Below are 18,053 nucleotides of genomic sequence, written 5' to 3'. Positions count from 1 at the left end.
AACTTTTGCACAAAAGGGCCAGCGTAGACAGCAGAGATTTGTTTTCCGCAAAAAAGCCCTGATCGCAAAAATGGTGATCAGGGCTTTTTTGCGGAAAAGTGCTTTTGCGGAAAAGCGTCCTGCCAATCTAGATGCGCTTTTCCGAAAATGCTTTTATCGGAAAACTTTTCCGTTAAAAGCATTTCCGGAAAATCATGCCGGTGTAGACGTAGCCACTGAGTAAAATATTCCTCAATGTGAGAAGAGTGGTAAAAGTAAATGATCAGGAAATATAGGGTAATGATACAATATTCTGTTAGTATTATAATCCATAAGTTTTAGCTATCCCTTAGGACTGGAGTCAACAGCTTTGCCACTGTTACAAAAGACAGGTATGATGTGAGGAACTGCAAATAGAAATACTTCCTTCTACTATCCATAGACAGTAAAAGATGTTTCCCCTGAAGGTGTTACTTTTTTTTTTTAAAGCAAGTGGGCAAGAAGGTAAATCAACCTGCAGACTTTATCTGATGAATGCTGCCTTCATATGAATCCTGTTTGGTCTTTATCTATCAAGCAGAGACTGACTTCAGTTGCAGTTAATATAAAGATTTATTGGTCTAAGAAGTAAATATTGACCAAGGTAAAGTCAAGGTCACTGTTTACAGTAGAGGGATAATAAATCTTGATATTCACTTAAATATGAAGTCAGTGAGCCAAATTTTTCTCTCTCTTCAGTATAAGATGCAAAGTAACAGCAATGAGATGAATAGATTTATATTGGTATCACTGGGTACAGTATTCGTCCAATACAATGCAAGCATTGTTAAGTTAATTCAGAATCTATATATCAATAGTATTACCACTGTGGACATAAGCTTCCAAAATGTAATTGATTTGGCTTAGAAACTAAATTTCTAAAAGTAGAGGTCTTAAAAATTATTTCCTGAAAGTGAAGAATAGTTTCACTGCAGAATACTGCTGTGTATTGTAGATTTTTTCATTTACGATCTGATTGGTACATGTGGATCCAGACTTTAATGCTCTAAACTACTAAGGGAATTAAAAAATAAACTTACTGATTTGAAACAACTAAATTCAAAGAATCATGAACCTGGATTGTTTTTCTTGCAAGTAATACAATACAATTGCAAGCACCTTAGTCAGAATACTAGGTGTGGTGTGGTTTGGGTAAAACAACTATGACAGTATTATTCATTGAATCTGATAGCCTTCATTTCTACAGTACCTTTATAAATAATCTTGACACTCTCAAGGTAAGTGTTCATATCTTTATAAAAATAAGATGTGAAACCATTTGGCTGTCATATTTTATTGGTCCTTATAGATTTAGCTGCCTATCTTATTTCGTAGGGAGTTATTGGGGCCTTTTAACTTCTCACAAAATGCCCAGAAATCACCAATTCCTTGGACTTCTCTTCAATATTATACTATATTCTGTTTCCTACATGGCTGAGAAGAATATAGCTTTTATAAACCTCTCAGGATGCTTCATGAATTTTGTCAGAATTAGTATAAGTGCCTTTCTCCTTTGTTATCTCCTTAATAGATATTTTTTCCTGGGCTCCCTGTCTCAGTTGTCTGTTGGAAATGCTGCTTTCTCTGTTCTCTGGAACAAAGAAATGGCTCCTGTTTAACTTAATCAAATACTCCCATCTCTTTCTGATAGAAAGAATAGTGGCCAATTTACCGCAACCACTATTAAGTCCTCAACAGTTTTCCTGTGTGTGGGTTTCTATATGTTCCTTCAGTGCAACCTTTATGTTTTTCCTAGGCTATTTCCCTCTCCTGCATGCTCTTTAAGAAGGCAGGCACACACAAAATCTTACACAATTATTTTGGTTGAAGACCATAGTATTGTTTCATTAAATTATTTCTTGTAATTACATGACTTTTACTCACTGCACATACCAGGGCTTCTGTAAAAGAAAATTAAGAGCGTTCTTAGTGCCAAACTCTGCAGGCTTTGCTCAGCCCTTCTGCATCCAGAATTTCCAATGCCACTAATGAAAGAGCCAAATGCCACTGACTTTAGTAGGAGTTTTGCTTGAGTAAGAAATGATCCTTAATATGTCTCCTGGATCATATTTCCCAATCAGATTTTCAGATGATCTCTGCGAACATTAGGTTTCCATTCTCAAATTTTAGCTACATTTTCCATCCATCGCACAAAATAATTGACCCTAAAATATGAACCTCTACTGGATTAAACAGTAAAACTAGCATTCAGTTTCTGTTGCTCACTTTACCCAAGTAACTGGACCCATTGAGTCAAATGGGACCACTCTCAAAGAGAGTGAAGCAGCTACCCCAGGCTGTACACAAAGAGAATAGCTTTGTCTTTGCTCTCTCTACATTAAAATTATGTCATTAACACTGAAATCCAAATGACAAAAGAAAACTAATTTTAAAAATAGGGTTCTGATTTTATTTGTAGGAAAATCTGACCTTTTCAGATCTAGCCCTCTAGTAGGGGCTGGATTTTGCATACCGACAAATTATACAGTTGTCTAGGATAGCAAAATATTAAGGGTAGCAAATGTTAAATGGTTAGTTATTGTGTGAGTCCATGCATCTGTGAGAGACAACTGAACATTTTCTAATTTTCTCAGGATAGCAAATGCACCCTCTAAATTGTGTATATTTGAACTGGGGACCAAAGACATTCTGGTGCAATAAAATGGATGAAAGTAAAAAATGCTACAGATAGTGGATTGAACAGTACTGAAGAGATAGGTAAACACTGCAAAAGCATTTGCAGGAATATTTGTTAAAACATTTAAATTAATTTGTTTTGACTCTGTGTCCCTTTTATGGTTGCTATCTGCAGATATTCTAGCAAATTAGTTTTTTGTCAGGGATGCTCACTGAAACAGCTAATTTTAATTGGATGTAGGAGAATATTCAGAGCATGTGTATTTGCAATTCACAGTCATGAATTTTTGTACTGGAACTCTGATTCTCAGACTTCTGTTCTGGGCACAGAAATATATCATGGAATTGATTGGTCTAATCAAAACAAGCTCAAATTTCAAATACTCATAGAGCACTTCTTGTGAACAGACCATTGCACAAGAGTTACTTGCACAAAATTATTCAGCTAATGATTGTGATTTGTTTTACCTAATTTTCTCAAGTCTATTCACAAGCAATGTGCAAATAAAAAAAAAGGTGATTTTTGTTAATTATTTGCCCTCTCTGTTGTAATGAAAGAGTTGGCTTCATTGACAATTGTCAGCTTCTTTAGGTCCAGGTCCTGCAAAGGCTTACTTTTGAGTTTCATTTTAAACATGGATTATTCCCTGGGGCAAGTAGTTTTTACCCAAAAAAGCTTATGCTCAAATAAATCTGTTAGTCATTAAGGTGCCACAGGAATCCTCATTTAGTGCTTGTCATGTGTGTGATCCTTCTAATTTTGACTTTCATTATAGTTAAATATTTTTGATGAACTAAACAATGTGGGTGAAGCATCAGTGAAAACCCTATCTGTGCCACTGAATTGTCATCAATAGCTATGGAAGGGCACACAGTACTTGGGAGAATTGTGGTTGACTTTAAAGCTGTTTGTAGTTGGGCTCTAAACAGATGTTTTACATTTTAATTTTTAGTTAAAAAAATTCCTTTTTAATACTAATTCAACTGCCTGAACAGTGAGAGGAAAATATCTCATTGGCATATGTTGGAGTTTAGGTACATTAGGGATGTAGTTCTAGTTTCTAAAGATTTAATATCATACTATACATTTACAGGTGGCATGCAGCTGCACAATCACTGTTGTGTTATGAAGAGAGGTGAAACTCTAGACAGAACATTAGGTATACTTTTAATGGGAGAGAGAAATGACAGATGACTAGAGAAAGGAGAAAGTTACTGACTCCCTGAGTATCTGCCTTTCTGGAATTTGGGGAAAGAGTTCATTCAAATGGAACTCCAAAACATAATAAATGCAATTGTTTCTTTTTATATGTGAGTAAATTACAGATTCTTATTGTTTGCTGTGGAGATATGGTGCCTTTTTAAAGCACACTGCATGAGATGTATTTGTTGACTCTTTCTTATTGTCATCACTAAGTTTGCCATCAAAATTTAGGCAACAATTCTCCCTTATTTTGTATCTTTGTCTGTATTGCTTGCAAAGTATAAAATACATTTTAAAAAACCTGTAACCAAAATGCAACCTTGACTCACTTCCAAAGGGAAATAATTAAACACTGTGTTCTCTGTAGGAAAAACCTGATCATTTAAATCACATATTTATTTCCCTTATTGTGTTCCTATATAGGATAAAAATCTGAATAATTGATTTAATCTGCATTAAGAAGTAATTATAGGATATTGCTTGGAAGGTAATATTCACAACATTTAACAATTAGAAATGCTATACTTTGTTATAGTTTGTGGTATTGATAAAGCATTGACTCTAAATTATACCGAAATCTATCTAAATTTCTACTCAATACAAAACTTTTCTGTCAACTCTCAAAATGAAAGAGAAAAAAGTGAAGCATTCACAGCTAGAAACACTCAGAGATTTTAGGCTAGAATTCAACGATTTCAGCAGTAGGGAAAATCCTTCCTAGTTTTGCAATAAAGTACATGCCTAATACAATTATTATCTAAGCAGATACAATACAATTATTATCTAAGCAAAAATGTGAGCAGAGCTTCTGTGGCTAAAGAGGCATATGTCAAGAAAAGTGACTACACATTTTAGTACTTCTCATTATTTCAGTACACAACACAGACTACTTCCTTTTGTTTCCCCTCTGTGAAACTATGTTCATGTAAACATAAAAAATGCAGAGTTAATGGAATGGAAAAACACAGACAAGCTCATATTCCTGATTTATGAACAATAACTGTACTAGTTTCCATAGATATCTGTGATCAAGTGCCTTGTTTTTGTTACAGTCAAATCAGTTCTAACACTTTGTTTGCTTGACCAAGTTAACAACACAGGTGAGAGAATGACACATATCACAATTTGCACAGTCCATGATAATGCTTATGGGCCAAACCTTCAAAAATGGCACACAAAAATGGGAATTTGCAACACAGATACAAATGTACTAATGCACGTGCAAGTCAGGCTTTGCACAAAGCTGTGTGCACATGCAAACCGTTCATTGTGAACACGTGTTAGGCTATTGCAAACACCTATTTGCACATTTTTGTACATTTGGCTTACAGTGTCAACAGCAAAATCAGCATAACACAGACTAGCTGTCATCATCTTTTATTTTCATAGGTCTTTCTTGGGCCCTTTTTCTGTTCTATCTTGCTCACAATGTCGAACATATTAACTGTTAACATTCACAAGTCAGGGACTGAATTATCCAATAAATATGTACCTAAAGTGAACTAGGGGGACTTCCACTGTTTTTAGCACAAATGAGATTTGATCACATTAACCAGCTACCAGAAATAAAAAATATTTGACTATATTTGACTAATGCTATTGTAATTCCTGTATTCCCAGATCTCCATTTTTCTCCCTATGCCCTTCGTTTCAGCTGTCTTCACTTGATCTAAAATGTCCAGTCTTAAACTGGGGCAGAGACCATGTTGTTTGGTTTAATACACATCTAAATATTTAATAAGAGTAGAGAGCTTTATTCATAAAGCAACATCAGTCCTTTAGATACAGATACAGATCCTTTAACTCTTATTTTTCTCTTCAAAGTGTTAATTCCTCTTCATCTTATTTTACTGATAATACATCTAAATAATGGAATACTGAAAACTGTTGGAGAATAACAGTTTTCCACTTAAGCAGTATACCTTAGTTATATGTGAAACAATCTTTTTTGGCAAATAAAAGGCAGCAGCAGGTTTAAATAGCCTTGAGGCTGCATGTTGCAGCTGCTGAATAGCTTGTCACCAGTTTTCCCCAGGCCAAATGGAAAAGCATAGTACTTTACACACCATGTGAAAAGTTATCAACCCAGAAGAGCTCACAGCTTAATTCAGACCAATTCAGCAGACCAGTGACCGGACGCTGAAGATGAACCAAACAGCTGTCAAATTATAATGACGTTCAACTACTCTAACTTGGGATCAATTTAAACCAGTGACCTTCATATCCTTTTACTAAGCTCTTATGCAATATAGTTCCATTGGCTGAATATTTTAATCCAGACAACCTCCTGCAGCTTTGGGGGGGAGGGCTGTGTGCATGTGGGTATGCTACTACACTTGGGATCTTGTCTAGTCCTCTGGCCCTTCCAGACTGAAAGCCATTCACACATTACATGTCTTCATTCCAAGGGGAATGCTAACTGCTTCCCTTTTTCAGTTGGGATTCCTAAGAGGATCATCCCAAACCACCAGCCTTGCCTTTAATTATTTTTCTTTATTATAAACTGCACTAGAAAGCCATTTCTGCCTGAACAGTTCAGGGCAGCAGGTGTGGGAGGCAGACACTTGGTCTCCAAGGGACCTACCTGAAGCATAAGGTAAGCTACTTAAGCCACACTTGGGACCCATTTTTCGATTACTGTATTCATCGCCTTAGACCTGACCTACACCCTGGGAGACAGAAGCTTGTTTAATTGGTTGTTGTTGACATTCCTTCAGGGATGTCAGAAGAGAAGAGGTATCTCAAAGGGAGAATATTGTATGTTAGTCCAGCACTATGCATGGATCTGACTGACATTTTCCTTATTCCTTCTTATGTACCATTACCACTCTGTCATACAATGTGTATTATGGTCTACACATTCCTTTGCCTTAATAAATACAAAGAGAAATGGGGGAAGGAAGGAAGGATCTAATAAAAATAGTGTCAGTCACCCTGGTAAGAATATCAGATTTTTTTAAAAAGAAAGAAATGCTGTTGCTGCTCCAGCCAACGTCACAGCATTTTAATTATGATTCTAATGTAGTTGTAGCACAAAACCCGGCAATTTTCATGACAAAGTACTGTGATTGCACAAAGCATTTTTAGAAAAAATAAATCTTTACGGAATACTTTCATGAAACATATTAAGATTCAATTCCTGCATTCATTAGTAAAATCAAATAGCATGTGGGGGGATGGTTATTTGAAAAATGCATTCAATGTAAATTGGTCTTGTATTGTCAGGCATAATATTGAGAGTGGCTCTCCAGTACCTTATCACTTCAGTCATTGCACTGCCAGCTGCACATTATGCCTCTAGGTGTGTAAGATTTACCAAGCGTTTTAATTTTCACTCTTGGTGGTGTTAAGCAGTTGAGAGGTACTTAGTGTACTGTATATTAATCCCAAATTGATGCACTAACAGTAGCAAAAATAAGGTGCTAATGAAAGTCAGAAGTTAACCTTGGTTCAGTTAAAATATTTATGTAGCAGTGTACAGCAGCAATATTAATCCTATCTGGCAGTCCATACACTTTCTTATATTCGTGCCCATCACCATAGCGCCTCCCAAGAGCAAGGAATGAACTTGCTGTGAGTGCAGGAAGAGAGCAAGAGGCATTTTTAGGATTTTGCTTTTGGGATTATTGCCGAGTAGAGGAAAGCAGACATACTTGAGAGAGTAAGGGTGATGTTACAAGAGAGTTTGGATGAAGGAGCAGTGTTCACACTGAGTTCTGAATACTGTGACATTAGCAGTGCTGTGTCATTAACCCACAGAGATAAGAAAACTCATTCCTATCTTTAAAATTAGACATCTCTGGTCATATGGGCTATCCAGTGTCTGAACTGTTTGGTACATCTGCTTTGACTGTAAACTCCTTACACCAATGGTTTCAATTTCCTCAGATTTGTATAGAACTGAGTTGAGAGAGCTCAACGAATAATAGTAATGATGATGATATTAATAATTAATCAGCATAAAAATAGGGGAGGGGACTATGATAAACACCATGCAGAGCAACATAGTCAAGTAATAAATGTATGTCAAGGAGGAAAATAAATCCAAAACCACATATATTGAGTAAACTGAACCAAAAAAAGATAAATGGGATATTAGAATAAGCAGTGGACAGCATTATTTCTAGGTGTCAAGATCAGAAACACCACCCTAGGGTTAATAGGAGACTAGCATTCACTGTTGCAGAGTGAGCAAAAAGGAAATTAAGGAATACTACTTATCCAAATAGCAGGGTTAATTTCATTACTCAGTTTCTTAATGAGGCACTGTTCCTCGAGTGTAGTGCACTGGTGAACCAGAAGGGGTCAGCTGCTTCATATGGAAATAGAATGGTATAGAGAAGGGCCTTTAAAGAACAGAATTTCTACAGAGCTCCTTCTATGTTGAGTCATAAGGGATTTATGCACCTAACTGCCACTTTAGGCACCTAAATCCAAAATGTAGATCCTCCAAATCCTGCTCAGTTACTAACTAAACCTGTTGGTGCCTAAATTCCCTAGGCACTAAGTGTCCATGGATAAAGTCCCCGAGGACCTTAAAATATGCCAGGGAGCATGCAGCCTTAGCCTGACCTAAAACCTGGTGATTGTGGGATGGGGAGTTGTATCTTGTGCAGATTTGAACCCGTGCAAAATGCTGCTGGGACAAAGTGGCTGGCTGCTATGTACTGTGTCTACATGTAAATGACACAAAATGAAAGCAGTGGAGAACCGGGTCCAGCATTTTACCAACCTGCATCTCCCCTGACAGAGATTTGATGGGGATCTCACCAATTCTGAAAAGTTGTTTGAGTGTGATTTAAAGATGATGGTTTGAAATTTTAAATGAAATAATCACCCCTAAGTTTATAAACATTTCTAGGTGTCCTAAGTGAAAAGCTAAGTTCTGACCTATCTTGTGCCCACAGGCAATTTATTTAGCCACCTGAGATCATGCAAGTATGTAATGGGGCTTTAAAGGGGTCTCTAGATTAAATAGCTAAAACAAGGATATCTGAACTAAAGGAGATTTTATTGTCTTTTTTTATCCAGCTGTCTCTTCTCACATCTGTCCTATGCATATCTTCATTCACCCATGAACAAATAGTGCCAAGGGGCCAGTCATCAGAAGCCAGGGCAGTTTGGCCTTGGTTCACAGAAAAGCAATAAAAAAAAAATCAAACAAACAATTGGTAGACACCATGGTAAGTAGTAAGGTCTACAATAAACATACATATTTGATAAATTCCATCCCAGCCTCCACTGAAGTTCTCAGAGACAACACACGTGAACTCTCACTCCATTTGATCAAAAGCATTTTTGGAAGCCAATGAGCAAAAGAAAGCATTTGCAATAACTGCTAGCTAGTTACATAAGATTAATCAGTCACCTAAAACTGATAAAAGAATTTACCCCTGTAATGAAACACATCTGCCTGGGCCTTGACTAATTTATGACTGTTTGCAGATCATTAACTAATATGTTGAACCAAATTTGGGAGTCAGATGGGTCAGAGAAATTGGTACATTTAGAAACAAAGTTTAGCTCTTTTTAGCTTGAGGCCAGCATGTTATTTTTTTGGTGTCATTGTCATAAAGCACCTACATACTACCTCCAAATGTCCTAACATTTGCAACGGATGACAAGAAAGCAAAAAAGACCATTTCACTAAAGTATGCTGTGAGCCAGTAAGGTTCTGAAGGCTTCATAATACAGAGAATGGCAGAGAACTACAAACCTACTTCAACAAAGCAGCAAAAGCATGTGACAATTCAGGCAGGTTAAACACTAAAAAGAAGCAGTTCTTCTGTTCCATCCCATTACCGCAAAACTATCTGTAACCTGATTTGGAGGCCTTTCCAATTTCCTTGATTTGTAGTGACTCTAGACACTTTGTAGTTTATCTGCCCCTCTGCTATGCCACACCATGAAACCAGATGCTGCAAGGAGAGGCCCAGCAGGAAAAGATTAATAAGATCATTGTTTGGCATGTAGCCAGGGTACCTTGCAGTTGGGATCTCTTACCTTCTGGCAATCAGAGCAGTCTCATTTTGTCGGCACTAGCCCAGGCTTAGTATAGCTTTAAGTAGGCAACAGCAAAATTTTGGTTCAGGTCTTCTTTTACACAAAATCTTAGTAAAAGAAAAAGGAAACCACACCGAGCTAGTGTCAAAGCATATACAAACAAGATACTAACTTAAGGTGACATCAGAAGGATGTTTTGTTTTAGGAATAGTTCCATCTTGACAGTTTGAGGCTTTTAGGGCATGTCTATACTTACTGGAAGATCGACGCTCCAAAGGTCGATTTTCTTGAGTTCGATTTAGTGGGTCTAATATAGATCCCTAAATTGAATACTGAGGGCACCTCCTGCTGGCATCAGGTACTCCTCCTTTTGCAAGAAGTAAGGGAAGCTAATCGGAGTGTTTACTCTCATTGGCCTCACACAGTGTGATGCCTCTATGGCTCTGCTTAAGGTCAGCCAACTCTAGCTACACATTCTGCATAGCTGGAGTTGTGTACTTTAAGCTGACCTTCCTGGTCTGGTGTAGACCTGGCCTTAGAGATTAAGCATTACAAAAGAATGTTCTCTATATATTCTTTGTATATATATATATCTGAATATAAATGATTGAATACACCTTTCATGAGTGCAAGGATTTGCTTGAGTCCTGGCCAATTCCCTCCCTGCCTTTCCACTGAAAGTCAGGTGAACCAGACCTGTTCATCCACACAAGAGAGGCTGTATTTCAGTGGTGTCATGCATGGGAGACTAAATTGCCTGACTAAGAAATGCTAAGCACGGCTGAATATCAATTCCAAAGAACCTTGGGATAAGAGACACTATAAACCAGGTAAATCATCATCATAAGGCAAATGCAAAAGACAAATATGTCCCTCAAATATATCCTTCAATCAGAATAAATGCAAAGTACTCCACTTAGGAAGGGATAGAAAGACAGACACATATAAATGGGAAATGAATGCCTATGAAGGAGTACTGTGCAAAGGGACCAATGGATCATAGTGAACTACAAGCTAAATAGAATCAACAGTATAACAATGCTGCAAGAAAAGTGAAAATGTAAAAACCCTTCTGGGAAGTATTAACAGAAGTGTTATAAGTAAGACATGAAAAAGTGCCCTGTGGCATGCTGATTAGGCCACACCAGGAGTTTTGCGTGTAGTTCTGGATGCCACATTTCAGGAAAAAACGTGGACAAATTGGGAAAAAAATACAGAGAAGGGCAACAAAGATGATTAAAGATCTAGAAAACAAGACCTATGAGGGAAGACTGAAAAAATGGGTTTGTTTAGCTGGAAAAAGAGAAGACTGAGAGGGGACATGATAATGATTTTCTTGTATATAAAAGGTGGTTACAAGGAGGAGGAAGAAAAATGTTCTTCTTAACCTCTGCTGATAGGATGAGAAGTGATGGGCTTAAATTGCAGCAAGAGAGGTTTAGGCTGGATATTAGGAAAACCTCCTAACTGCCTGGGTGGTTAATCACTATAATAAATTGCCTAGGAAGGCTGTGCAATCTCCATCTTTGAAGATTGTTTAAGAGCAAGTTAGACAAACATCTGTCTAGTTGGTCCTGCACTGCTATGTGGGGTAACCAGGCTGAGCATAGTTCTCTTACGTCCCATATAGGCAGGGGCTTGGAGTGCTGCTCCGAAAGCATATCCAATTGTGGCAGGCTGACATTACTCCATAGCCGCAGACTAATTTAAGGATCAGCCTTCATAGGCTCATACAGCAAGGTAGTGAGAAGAGGTAATTCAGGGGGGTGCTTGTGGAAGAAGAGGCTGTCGGGAATTATATTTTGCCTTCAGTCTAACTGCACCCGAACGGTTGTCAGTGGTTAACAGACAGCAGCTCCATTTAGGAGGTGTCAGTCAACTCTAATATCTCTAAGGGTATGTCTACACTAGCTTGTTAATTCGAGTTAGGTAGGCAAATCAGGCAACCAGAGTTGCAAATAAAGCCCTGGATTTAAATATTCCGGGCTTTATTTGCATGTTCCCGTCCGACCACCATTTTTAAATCCCCTTAGTTTGAACAAACTGCCCGCGGCTACATGCGGCAGTTTAAAGTTAATTGAAACTAGGTCCTTAGTTCGGATTAACTGTTACACCTCATTCCACGAATTAACGAGCTAGTGTAGACATACCCTAAGAGGGCTACTCAGCCCTCTCTCTGTTCCTCCAGCTATCACTCAGCTGAAGAGACTCCACCACCCACATAAGAAGATTGGGGAAATATCCCTGATGTCATTCCCCTGTGTCCCTGATGCCAGAAAAGTAAAAGATCAGAGACTCAGACTCTGCCCCTGGCCAGAGGCTGGGGTTGGATGGTCCTGCAAAAATTCTGCAGCCACTACTGAGAGATGCTCCTTCCTCAGGATTGCAGCAGTGCTGCATGGATATGAGCACTGGATCCTCTGTAGAGCTCCAACTGGGTCCACACCTATGGAGCACCAGAGCCAGGTTTTGATTAATAATTAGTATATTGGCTTGTGAAACACTTTGGCTGTGTCTACATTGGCGCAATCTTGCGCCAAAGTGGCCTCTTTTGCGCAAAAACATGCTGCCTGTCTACACTGGCGGGGAGTTCTTGCGCAAGAACACTGATGTTCTAATGTATGAAGTCAGTGCTTCTTGCGCAAGAACTATGATGCTCCCGCTCAGGAATAAGCTCTTTTGCGCAACTGTTCTTGTGCAAGAGGCCAATGTAGACAGGCATGAATTTCTTGCACAAGAAAGCCTGATGGTTAAAATGGCCATCAGAGATTTCTTGCGCAAGAGTGTCTACACTGGCACGGATGCTCTTGCGCAAAAGCACATCTCTTGTGCAAAAGCACATGCCAGTGTAGACGCTCTCTTGTGCAAATACTTTAACGCAAGAACTCTTCCGTTAAAGAGTATTTGTGCAAGATCATGCCAGTGTAGACATAGCCCCTGGGTTCCATCAGGGTGAACAGTGCTATATAATATGTCATTATCACTAGAGAGGGTAGAAAAAAATGGAGTTAGGAAAAAATCTAAACATTCCTCAGACATGTGGTTTTTCTGGACAGAAGTATTGGCTGAAATTCAAAACTTGGACCCAAAAAATAAAAATATTTCAAATATTGAAATTTTATCAGCCCTGATTACCCCTATCTGAAAAGAAGAATATTTTAAAATCTCATCTGAAGATTGCCTTTAAGGAATCTAGAAGTTGAAATGTAGCAAAAGTTGTGAGACTGGAGTAGCCAGCAGTATATTAGATAGTAACAATGTACTTGATTAGGAGATAGCTCTTTAATGGTTTTGTCCAAATAAATCTCAGAAAAGGAACATCTCCCTGCACTGCTTATTTACCACATCAAAAAATCTGGATATATAAATGTTAATGAATGTTTTTTGCCTGTTGATTCTCTAATAGAAACAAAATGCTAAGTATGTTGGGGTATGTCTACACTGCACACTTATTTTGGAATAAGCTATTCCAGAAGAAATGCTCCAAAACAGCTTATTTCTAAATAGTGTGTCTACACTACAGGAAAGCCTTGAAATTATTCCAAGGTAGCTAATGTGGATGTGCTACATTGACTTAGAGCCCCAGGATGCACTAGGGAGTGATTACTTTCAATGGCCCTGGGAAGGAGCGATTTCAAAATTGCAGCAGTGGAGCATCCACACTACAGCTATTTCGAAATAGCAGTTTTGGAAGAGGTGTTATTCCTCATGGAATGGGGTTAACAGAAATCAGAATAAACCATCTATTATTTCAAATTTATTTCAAAATAATGGAATTGCTGTGTAGACGCTCGCATTGTTATTTCGGGAAAACAGCCATTATTCCAAAATAACACTGCTGTGTAGACGCACCCTTGCTGAATAAATTCAGATGAGCAGTAAAGTTTATTAGGAAGATAACAATGTGACCAGAGAAAGAGAACAGGAGGAATCCCTCACTGTAGGAAGTATGCACTAGTTATTGGGTTCTCAGCATGGAAATTGCAAAAAAGATCTTGGAAAAACCAGGTGGTTGAATGGAGCAGAACGCTGGACAAGACATACCTGAGTATGCTTGCACCTGCAAGATTATTAAGCTACAGAAGTTGGTGTGCAAGGCTCCACTGATGCCAGTATAAATTTCACTAACACTCTTTCCTGGGAAATTTCACAGATTATAAGTGGCTTCAGAGAACTCAGAAAGGTGCTGAAGAAGAAGAATATCCAAATGATTTTCTCAGATCTTTCCAGTCTCATAAGCAAAAGAAGGCTCCATCTCAGTAGAAGCCAGGCCCACTGACTAGGCAGAGAGAGGTAAAGGGGGAAGTTGTTCTAGGGCCCCGTGATTCAAAACATCCTGGGGAAGTTGGTTCCTCAGGTTCTTTAAATCACACTCCAGGCAGCACTGGCTGTCCCAGGTCCTGACCTTTCCATGAGGGCAGAGCTGCCTCCCCACACCTTGCTCTGGGGCCTGGCAATTCTGTCGGCACCCCTCGTAGCAGGGGAACCATTCTCCTTGGGAGCTGAGTGTGATGCTTTCTCTGGGTGTCCAAAACTAGAAGTTATATTGTGACCCTTTCGTCTCAGCAAAAGGAGACTTGTTCATGCTGTACTGTGTGACACTTTCTTGCCACCCCAGTCTGTTAGCCAGACGAACAAACTCCTCTGCACTCTTCCAGGCAAAACTTTGTCTTTCAGATTAACCATTGGTGTATTTCAGTTCTTAGACTCTCTAAAAGTGTCTCCCTGCAGCATCCAGCCCATCGCTGGGGATGCCCACAGAAATACCAATTTGTTTGTCTCCAAAGAAACAAGTATACACATGTCCATCTGTTAGGTCAGCTGATGAGTCACATTTTAGTGTCACAGCACTGAGAAGAACTTCTAGTAAAACCAAGACTAATGAAAGAATGGAGATTTAATTGATACTAGGGACAATAATAGAAACAAGCAAATGGTTAAAACAACACAGAATAAAATATGCTTTATAGTGTCTAAAACTGCAGATTATAGTCATAGTCTCAGGCAATTTCTCACCATGGGCAGTTCTCAGCATCCCCAGCTCACATATTTGAGGGAGCAATTTTTCACAGATTCTAAGAGAATTGGCTCCTTTTGTCTCTTAAATGATGGATTCCAGAGTAGCTTTTTGCTTCTCCTTATATTTCTCAAAACACATTGCTTTGTCCTCCCAATCAGGGTTCCCCAGAGGTTCAGTCTCTAGTCGTGCTATTTCTTTTCTAGTAGGCTGTGGTTGTGGGTTTGATCACTCTATTTACCTTTGCTGCAAATGTACTTTCATTGTTTTTGCTTGTAATCAAGCTATGCTGCTTTCTCCTTCACCTGTTAGCTTGATCACTTTGTTTACCACACATTCAAATGTATTATCCATTGTCTCTGACTTATAAAGCTCAAGCAGACTGGTCAATATACATTCCCTCATTTATGACAAACCTGTTTACCAGTTCTATTTGTATTTTCTTGTCTAAACACAAACATATTTCAAACTCTTCATACACAATGTATATGAACATCATGTGATATTCATGGCAATAGTTGTTTTCATATACCTTACAAGACACTGTTTGGCAGAGGTGAAAATAAGCAGGTGTGCCCTGGTGTTCAGCTCCAGCAAAGCTGGCTGAGCTGCAATAAAAACCAGCAGGGAGCTATTTAAAGAGCTGGAAAGGACCTGGGTTGCAATAGGACAATTCCTGTAAGAAATTTTGAGTTACTTTCACTAATGCTGTTTGGATAACTAAGCTGACAATAGAGTGTCAGGGCAATGAGTTTATCAGGGCTGCTAAGATTTACTGTCATCAAACAGTGCACCCTTAGCCAGTTGACACAAAGGGGCTACGTCTACATTGTGCATGCTTGCACAAGAAGAGATGCAAATGAGCCACCGTTTCGTGCAAGGGACTTTTGCGCAAGAAGGAGCAGTCCACATTGCTCCTTCTTGCGCAAAACCCCCCTCTTGTGCAAGAGCCATTCTGCCACTTATTTTCATTGCATATCTGTGCAATGTGGACGTAGCCAGGGAGTCCAAGGGTTATGTCTACACTGCAGTGCTATTTCAGGATACCGGAGAATCCCAAAATAGCTATCCTGCATCTTCACAGCAAGCCCATTATTTCGAAATATGGTGGGCTCGCTATTCCGATGTCCCTCTAAATCTTATTCCACAAGGAGTAAGGGACTTTTTGGAATAGTGGGTTATTTAAAAACTTGGCGCTGTGTAGACAGCGCCAAATTATGAAATAAGCTATTTTGAAATAAGACGTATCTTATTTTGAGCTATGGTGCAGTGTAGACACACCCCTAGTGTCACACAGAGATATAAACAAAAAGTACAAATCGGGGAAGTTAATGGCAATTACTAGGAGCTAGAAATTTTAGAAAAAGACACAAGGAAAAATATATGGCAGCAGTCTTAAAAATAACAAGGAGGGTTTTAAGGGTATTAGGAACAAATGGATCCCTACCAATGATATTGGTTCATTACTGGATGGAAATTGTAGAACTGTAAATAATAATGCATTAAAAACTAAAGAATTCAATAAATACTTTTGCTCTATATTTAGAAAAAAGTTTGATGATGTATTGATATCATACAATGAAATATTTTCCATTCCAACAGTAAGTGTGCGCCTACACAGCACCCTAAACTCAAAATAATATACGCAATTTGTGCTATGCAAATTGCGTATCTTATTTCAAATCTATTTCAAAATGTGGTGCTGTGTAGAGGCACCAAATTTCACAATAATCTATTTCAAGATATTCCCTTAACCTTTGTGGAATGAGGGTTACCGGGATGCTGCAATAGCATGCCCGTTATTTCAAAAAATAATTTGAAATAATGGGTGTCTTGTGTAGACGAGGGGCAGCTATTTTGGGTTACCTTTGGTATCCCAAAATAGCCATGCAGTATAGACGTACCCTAACTGAGGAAGATATTAAACAGCAGCTACCAAAGTTAGACATATTTAAAAGAGCAGGTCCAGACAATTTGCATTCAAGATTTTTTAAAAAGTTAGACTAGAAGCTCTCTGGACTGGAACTCTCTGATTTTTAATAAATCTTAGAACACTGGGGAAATTCCAGAAGACTGGAAGAAAGCTACTTTTATTCCAATATTTTAAAAGGGGAGATAGGACAACCAGAGTAATTATAGTCTTGTTGGCTTGACTTCAGTCCTGGGCGGGGGGAAGGGAGAGTGGTAAGGAATGATTGATGTACTGCTCGATTACTAAAGAATTAAAAGATGCTAATGTACCTAATGCCAATCAGTACAGGTTTATGGAAACTAGACCTTGTCAAACTAACATGCTATCATTTTTATGCGCATACAAGTTTGATGAAGAAAATACTGTTAATGTAATAGACTTCTGTAAGGCATTTTATGTGTTACTTAATGACATTTTGATTAAGAAAGCAGGAAATACAAAAATCAACATATTAAATGGATTAAAAACTGACTAATTAATAGGCCTCAAAATGTAATTGCAAAGGACAATTATTATGAGGGGACTAGTTCTAATGGGGCCCTTCAGGTCCTGTGCTATTTAAGAAAGAAAACATAAAATCATTGTTTATAAACTATGCAGATGACCCAAAGACTGAAAGAATAGTAAATAATGAAGATAATTTGTCGCGGATGCAAAGTGATCTCACTTGATAATCTGGGCCAAGTTAAACAATCTGAGTTTCAATATGGTCAAATGTAAGGACATACATCTAGGAACAAAACATAGGACCTAGTTACAAGATGGGGAAACTATATCCTAGGAAACAGGAGCTTTGAAAAAGAGTCAAGAGTCATGCTAGATAATCATTTGAACATGGCTCCTAGTGCAATGCTGTTTCCAAAGGGGCATGAATATATGAAAAGGGAAGTAGAGAGGTCATCTGATCTTCATTTCTGGCTCTAGTGAAACTGCTACAGGAATACTGTGAGAAAAGGTGGGTGAAATAAACCGATACAATATTTTCAAAAGATGAACCTGGAGTTTAAATTCATTACTCTGCTAGACACCAGAAATCATGGACGGAGCAGAGACACTGGATTTAAGGCTTACTAACAGATGTACCCGGCACTGCTCAGGTCCTTATAACTGTAGTAATGTATGGGATTTGTTTTTGTAAATTAAAAGGAAAAATGTACATGATTTATTTACGTGACTATCAGGCAGGGGGAAGGGAGATGAGA

The sequence above is a fragment of the Pelodiscus sinensis genome, chromosome 2 (assembly GCF_049634645.1).
Source record: "Pelodiscus sinensis isolate JC-2024 chromosome 2, ASM4963464v1, whole genome shotgun sequence".
Classification (NCBI taxonomy): Eukaryota; Metazoa; Chordata; order Testudines; family Trionychidae; genus Pelodiscus; species Pelodiscus sinensis.
Note: the sequence above shows the minus strand (reverse complement) of the source record.